Below are 7,366 nucleotides of genomic sequence, written 5' to 3'. Positions count from 1 at the left end.
TTCTCCTCCCGGGATCTTGGGCACGCACGCACACGCGCCCGGCGTGAGTTTTAAGCCACCGGGTCCGGGACGCGAACCGCGGTCGACTACGTGGGAGTCCAGCGACATAGCCATTACGCTAACTGCTGGTTCCACACACATGCGGTCTTCAAACACATGCACAGCGCATGACGGCCGAATGGGGGCTGGTCTCAGGAAGGTCGTTTTCCGCAAGAACTTGACAGTGTGTGTCTGTTAAGTGTTTCTTCCCGTGTCCCTCCCACCAGCCTCTGGTCATGTCACCTGTCTTTAAAAAGCGAGATGCCTTGGGACCAGCGGGTGGCATGGTGGCTAAGGCACTGGACTCCCACGTAGCTTGAAACTCATGCCAGACACACGTGCATGCGCCCAAAATCCCAGGAGAAGGGACTGTGGGGGCCATCCCCCGGGATGCTTTCACACTTTCCCTCCCCTTTTCTCTCTGTCAAGCATACGTGCCCTGTGGCAAAACCAAACTAAACTAAAAATTAAAAAAAATAAGAATAGAAAAGAAAGAAAGAAAAAAGATGTCTTAAAGAACATATTTGATAAATGACAATCAGGTGGGACACAGCTCTGGTGGAGACAGCGTAGCAGGGCTGACGGAGGAGAGCAGGCTTACGTGGCACACGCCCCGGACGGAGGACTGGGTGCAGACCGATGGGATACTGGTGTGGGCTGAAAGTGCTCGCGGTTTGGGGGACCATGTGATAAGCCGCTGTACCCTGGAGTTGGCCTCGGTGTTACAACGCTATTCACACCACAGGACCCGGCACTCACGGCAGACCAGAGCGCCCCCTCGCTCGCCCGGCCGTCTTTTTCAGGTACTTTCCAGAGCGGTTTTCCAGAACGCCGCTGGTTCTGGTCTCCCCCTGGCCACACGTCAGCTGCGTGACCTCCACGAGTTCCCAACCTCCCAGGACCAGCTTCCCACCGTGAAATGGGAACGACGACCTCTCCCCCCAGCTCTGCCCAACGCACATCAGAGGGTGGGCATCTGGAGGACAAGGACCTGTGCAGGGTGGCACTGCAGCCCCCACGGGGCCGTCCCGGGGGACGGAGCTCGGGCACCCTCAGGCTGGAGAGCCGCAGAGGTCCTCACTAGCATGGGCACGTCCTTCTCAGCAACCAGACCTGCGTCTCGAAGGAGACCCCGCACGTGGAGAGTGCAAGGTGCACACCGAGCAGGACGCGTGTGCCCCCCTGCCCCCGCTTCCGCTGCCAGCGCTGCGCCTGTCTCAGACGACGCCTGAATTCCTCGCGGCCCAGCTCTGTCCAGGAATTCCGGCGCAGCCTGAGCCCTCCCCTCCCTTGGGATGCTGAGTGGGCACGGGCTGCGCTGCGGGGCGGCTGCCTGTCAGCAGATCGAAGGCTTCGCTGTCCTTTGTCAAGACCGCCTGCGCCGAGTGATGGACGGCTGAGCCGCACAGAGGAGACGCTGGCTTGGCCGAGGCTGGCAGGCCGGTGGCCTCACGCCCGCCTGCTGGCGCTCAGGCTGACCTGCTGTAGTGATCTCTGGAGTCCTGAGGGCCTGCACCCGCAGCCTGGGGTGTCCAGAGGCTCTGCTCACAGGCAGGAGAGGGCTTGGTCCAGTGGGTACAGAAGGCCCTTCTTTTGCAGAACTGCAAAGCAGCAGGTCGGGTCGAAGGTTAGGTGGCAGAGCCAGGCTCGGACAGGACAGTACCCAGGCAGCTCTGGGGACCTGGTGACTGAGACCAGTGGGCATCCCCATCAGGGCACCTGCGGTCGGCACCGAGGTCCTGCAGGGACAGAGTACCTGGCCTGTCTGCCTCGGGGCACCCTGACAGCCCGGCCAGGGGAGCAGCTGGTGAAGAGGAACCCTCGGGGTGAAGCCCGCGTGGTTCACTGTGCGCCGAGCAGGCAAGGCCACGCAGACCGAGGAGGGGCCCACACAGCAGCCTGAGTCCACGCCCTGCCAGGTGGGCATTGGCTGGTTCCTTTCAGGGAGAGTAATGGTTCGACCTCTCCCTTCAGACATTCCCCCCAGTAAGGGTGCCAGGGGTGGGTCACTTGTGGCTGCTGAGAGTCTGACCTTAGAGGCCCGGCAGCATTTCCACGTCTGGCCATCTGGGGACTCAAAGGGAGCCGGTCGGTGTGCACTGCTAGCCAAGAGCCCCCGCCGCGTCCAGGTTGCTCTAAACCAACGTGTGACACAGACGAGGCAGAGCTCTCGCGTGAGGGTGTGCACCCGGCACGGCTGCAGGGACGAAACGCTGGACATAAACTTCTGTCTGCCCGACGAGTCGGTGCACAGCGCTGGGGGCCACAACGCCGTGACACGAGAGCAGCTTAGCCACGCGGACACTGCTGGTGGGGCCGCGCGTTGCCGGGTACGGGGCAAATCCCGGCTCCTGCTCCGTGGGGTCCACACGTGAGGGAAGGGCGTGGGGGGATAAGCCAAAGTATTGTTGTGCTTCTTTACAGGATTATGGTGACTTTTTGGTTTTCTTCATTTTTCTATTTTCAAAGTGCATTCTTTAGCAATCATGGAAAAGCTGTCTTCTGAGGCCACCAAGAGGCTTCTCAGGAGCCAGAAGTCAGACAGCGGGAGAGGAGCAGGGGTGGGGGACCGGGTGTGTTGGGGTCATGGCTGGCAGAGTTGGAGTGGCAGCTCCAGTGACCCCCCCGTAGGCCCGAGTCAGCCTGCGAGGCCGGCCTCCTCGACAGCTTCCGTCTCGCAGTTCCAGGCTCCAGGAGCCTAAGATAAGGTGGCAGCCCATCGGCTTGAGGAGAATGCGTGGGCTCTCCCTGGCTGGCCCGCGCTGTGCCAGGCCTGTTAAGCAGGCCCTGTTACCACGGCCTTGCCTAGCCCCAGTGACCTCCCGAAGGCCTCACTTCTCAACACACCTGCGTTAGTATTAGGGCTTGGGCTGCGCGATTCGGGGCGCAACTCAGTCCACGGCTGAGCCGGAGACCCCGCGATGCCGTCTGGACAGTGGCGAGCCTACCTCCACTGCTGGGGGGCATGTGGTCTGAGTGTGCACCTTCGTCACAGACCGGTCCCCTGCCTGTGTGGCATGGGGGCATGGACGCTGGCCATGTCCTGCAAGACGCCCGCAGCCAACAGCAGGCCAGAGTGGGGTTCCACGGCCGCTAGAGGCAGCAGGCGGCGCCCCCTGCCGGGCACAGCTGGACGGCAGCGCTGCCTGTCACTGTCCTGGAGACTCCCTGGCTCCGATGCGCATGTCCTGGGCATGGTGGGGCGAGTCTCCTAAGAAGCTTGGTGGGGGAGAGCTCGATCCGCGGGTCTCCGAGAGCTGTGCGGGCCCGCGCCAGGGCAGAAACTGGGCGGCAGATGCTGCAGGGGTCCTTCGGTGCCCTGGGTCGCTCTCCACCAACCATGGTGCTCTGCTCCCTGACCTGGCAGCAGCTTGGCTCCTGTCTGAAAGGGGCCAGTACTCTTACTCCCAAACCAGACCACACAGAGTGGAGCAAAGAAGGGGTCTGATGGGCTGGTTTGTTGCCACACACACACATGCATATGCACACACACATGCACACACACACACACACATGTGCGCATACACACACATGCAGGAAATAGGCCAAGAATACAGGAGGGGAGGCAAGAAGTAAACCCAAGGGCACAAATTGCTGGTGACACGCCAAGCCCCACGTGTCCGAGGAGAGACCTTCTTGCAGAAAGCTGTGGTGACCGTCCAGCGGCCCTCAGGCCAGGGCGATGCAGGAAGTGCAGCTACTGAGGGAGTGTGTGGGGACAGCACCGCACAGGTGGGCCCAGCCGAGCCTAGTCCTGAGCGGCGTATCTCAGCGTGGGGCATCAACACGGGGTGCGGAGGTGTGCCAGGGAGCCCCTCATCCTGTACCTGACCAGCCACCTCATCTGTGCCTCGAGTCGTGCCCTCTGTGACGTGGGGGAGCCAGCATTCGCTCCAGTCCGAGTCCCCAGCACTGCAGGCCTTGCCTGGGAGGGAGGCTGTGGGAACCTGGCTGTGGAGCCAGGCTGGGCAGAAGGGTCGGCAAACCGGGCCACCAAGACCCACCGTGACATCTGGACAAGTACGGGAGTGTGGGTCCGCCCTCGCTGTGAAGTCGCCACCCTCGGATCCAGCTGTGGCCGCTCGGGTGCAGAATTGCTTGGTGGCTGGTGGAAAAAAGAGGCGAGAACAGAGGAGGCGCTTGGGAGAGCCGGGGTCACTCACCTGGGTGGGCCGGTCAGCCACAGGGAGTGCCCGGTGACTAAAGGTGGCTCGCTCAGGCTCTGGGATCTCCAGGTCCACTTGGAGAGGGGACTCTCCCCGGCAGAGCCCAGGCCGGGAGCAGGCCCACCGAGGTCACAGGGTGCTCTTGGGGAGAGTAACAGACCGACTCAGGCTTCTTCAGACCGACCCCCTGGGAGGGAAACCAGAGGGAGGAAGGGTGGGCTGGAGGGGCCGTCCTCCTCAGGGGCGAGGAGACGCCAGCAGCGGCCGGGCAGCCTGTTCCTTGCTCCTGGATGAGGACAGAGAACACGTCCCCTCAGCCATGGAAGAAAGCCTTCCCCTTCCGCCATCCGGTGCCTGTGCTACCACCTAGCAGCCCTGGGGAGATGGCAAGGTTGACTGGCTTGAGCCAGGTCCCCACCAGAAGGGGGACTGCCGTGGCGGCGGCGCGACGCTGGCGGATTCGCGCACATGGACTTGCTGGAGAAGGGGAAGTGTGGGAAGGGTTGGGTTCTCCGTGCAGGCCCATCTGGTGGACCTGGCCCTGGGGCAGGACTCCCCTCCCTTCTCAGCTCTCCTTCCCGCCTGCGCTCCCGTTTGACCTTCTGTCCCCACCACTCTGTCCCCAACTGCTGTTGTCCTTTCCTGCTTTTTTTAAAATACTTTATTAATTATTATTTTCCAGTTTGATCAGAAAGAGACAGAGAAAGAGGGAAAGTGAGAAAGTGAGCCATCAGGTCCAGGACTCAAACTGTGGTCGGCCATGTGGGAGTCCAGCGCCCTAACCACCACGCCACCTGCCGGCCCCCTTTCCTGCTTTTAAACTCCACCCTTGTACTGGTTTCATCAGCTACTTTTTTTTAAAATTAGAATTATTTATTTAATTTTTACTTGTGGTTATTATTATTTTTTAATTTGACTAGAGAAAGAGAGACAGAGAGAGAGAAAGAGAAAGTGAGAAAGCAAGTCGCCAGGTCCAGGACACGAACTGCAGTCAGCTATGTGGAAGTCCAGTGCCTTAACTGCCATGCCACCTGCCAGCCCTTCCATAAGCAAACCTTAAAGTCACGTACACACACACACACACACACACACACACACACACACACACAGAGTTCTCTACTTTCTATGGAGTTACATGTCAATAAAGCCATCGATAAGTTGAAAGCATCTTTTGTTGGTTTTTTTTTTGGAGAGGTTTTCGCTATAGGGCGCGTGCGCTCGCCAGATAGACAGAGAGAGACAGAGAGACAGAAAGCGAGAAATCACCCCTCGGGGGGATGGTCACGCCGCAATCCCTTCTCCTCCATTCTCCTCTCGGGATCCTGGGCACGCACGCACATGCGCCCGGCATGAGTTTTAAGCCACCTGTTCCGGGACGCGAACCGCGGTCAACTACGTGGGAGTCCAGTGACATAGACATTACGCTAACTGCTGGTTCCCAGTTCAAAGCATCTTAAGGAGAAAAAGCACTGGCCTCCTGACCTATGGGCCACATCGGCCGCGCACCCTGAACGTCCCTAGAACACTTCCCGAGCCCGCAGTTGGGCGTGCCTTGAACCCAGACTCGGGTTACAGGACAGCAGGGACAGTCCTGTCGAAAATAATGAACACACAGGGGAGGGGGAGGCAGAGCGGCCATGTGGGTGCTCACCAGGAACATGGTCGAGAGCACCATCGGAAAGCTGGAAGGTCAGCCAGCCTATTGGCGTCACCCGGGGAGCCACCCCTCACAGGGCCTCTGCCTTGGCAATGTGGTCGGGGGGCCGCTATGCCTCTGAGAGCCTCCCGTTCGTCATCTTTCTAGAAGCGAAGTGTCTCCATTCATGAGTGTGTGCATGTACTTGTGCAGGAGGGAGGGCCTCACGGGACTTGGCCACCTGGCGGTCTGCTCCCAGCCCAGCTCCCAGCTCCCAGCTCCCGGCCGCGCACACCCGGCAGTCCGGGCGGAGCCTGCCCCCCAGCTCTGCAGCCTGGCTGCAGCTGTGCGGCCGAGGCTGGGCTTTCTTCATCGTTGAGACAAGACAGTTACTGCTGACCTTGCCGGAGCTGAGGGTTAAAGTTCGGCTCAGAGTGGGCCTACGACCGTTTACCTGCCCCACCAGTGACAAGGACAAGCCGCGGGCAAAATCAACAAGAGCCGAGCGCTCCGGGCCGTCGGCCGCGTGGGTGGTGGGGAGACCACGCTGAGGACAGCCCCTCGAGGCTGCGTTTTCCAGTTGCTCTTCCTCTCGTCTCTCAGTCCTGAATTGGGGCCAGCCCCGGGGAGCAGCACGCAGACTGGGCAGGAGAAGCGTGAGAAGCGACATCTACCCGAGCGCTGGGACAGGATTTCTGGAAGGAAGTCCTCGGGTGCTGCTTTTCCTTCCCCGCTCCGCCCTGCAGAGAGCAGCCCAAGTGGCAGAGCTGCACCCTGAGGCCAGCAGCATGAGGTGTGACCAGAGAGCTGGGACCCACCCAGAGCAGAGGGTGCTGGAGATCGGGGTCCCCAGTTGTGTGGGTGACGGTGCAGGCCCCAGCCCACCTCCATGCGGCAGCAGGACAAACGGAAAGCAACACGGCAACTCCCACCGCGTTTCCGTTTGAGTGCCAGCTCCACGGCACAGCGGTTGACTGCACTGCACGGGGAGCAGGACTCCACACAGCCGACCCTGGTTCGAATCCCTGCCCCAACAGCTCGGAAAACACACCAGCTGCATGTATGTGCAGGTAAGGTTCAAGGTGACCATGTGGCCCCAACCTTGCCCAGCCTGTCACGCCCATAGGTGGGGCCAACGTGCCCATGAGGTGGAGGAGGCAGTAGGCAGGAAGCCTCGGGTCATAATATTTCTAGGGGCTCATGGAAATGCTTTAAGCTGTTCTAAAGTCAGAAAACAAGGACCTTTCAGGGTGAAAGATTAGTCTTTATACAAAAGTAGTCATTGGTAGATCTTTTCTAAAATTATTTTCTATAGTGTGTGTGCTTACTAGAAATGGGGAGGGGGAACCAGAGTTGGCATAATGGCTATGTCGCTGGATTCCCATGTAGTCGACTGAGGTTCGCGTCCCGTACCTGGTGGCTTAAATTCACACTGGGCGCATGTGTATGCGTGACCAAGATCCCGAGAGGAGAATGGAAGAGAAAGGATTGCGGCGTGGCCATCCCCCTGGGAGATGATTTCTCA

Source organism: Tupaia chinensis, unplaced genomic scaffold (genome assembly GCF_000334495.1).
Source record: "Tupaia chinensis unplaced genomic scaffold, TupChi_1.0 Scaffold000214_1, whole genome shotgun sequence".
NCBI lineage: Eukaryota > Metazoa > Chordata > Mammalia > Scandentia > Tupaiidae > Tupaia > Tupaia belangeri.
This window is presented reverse-complemented; position numbering follows the sequence as displayed.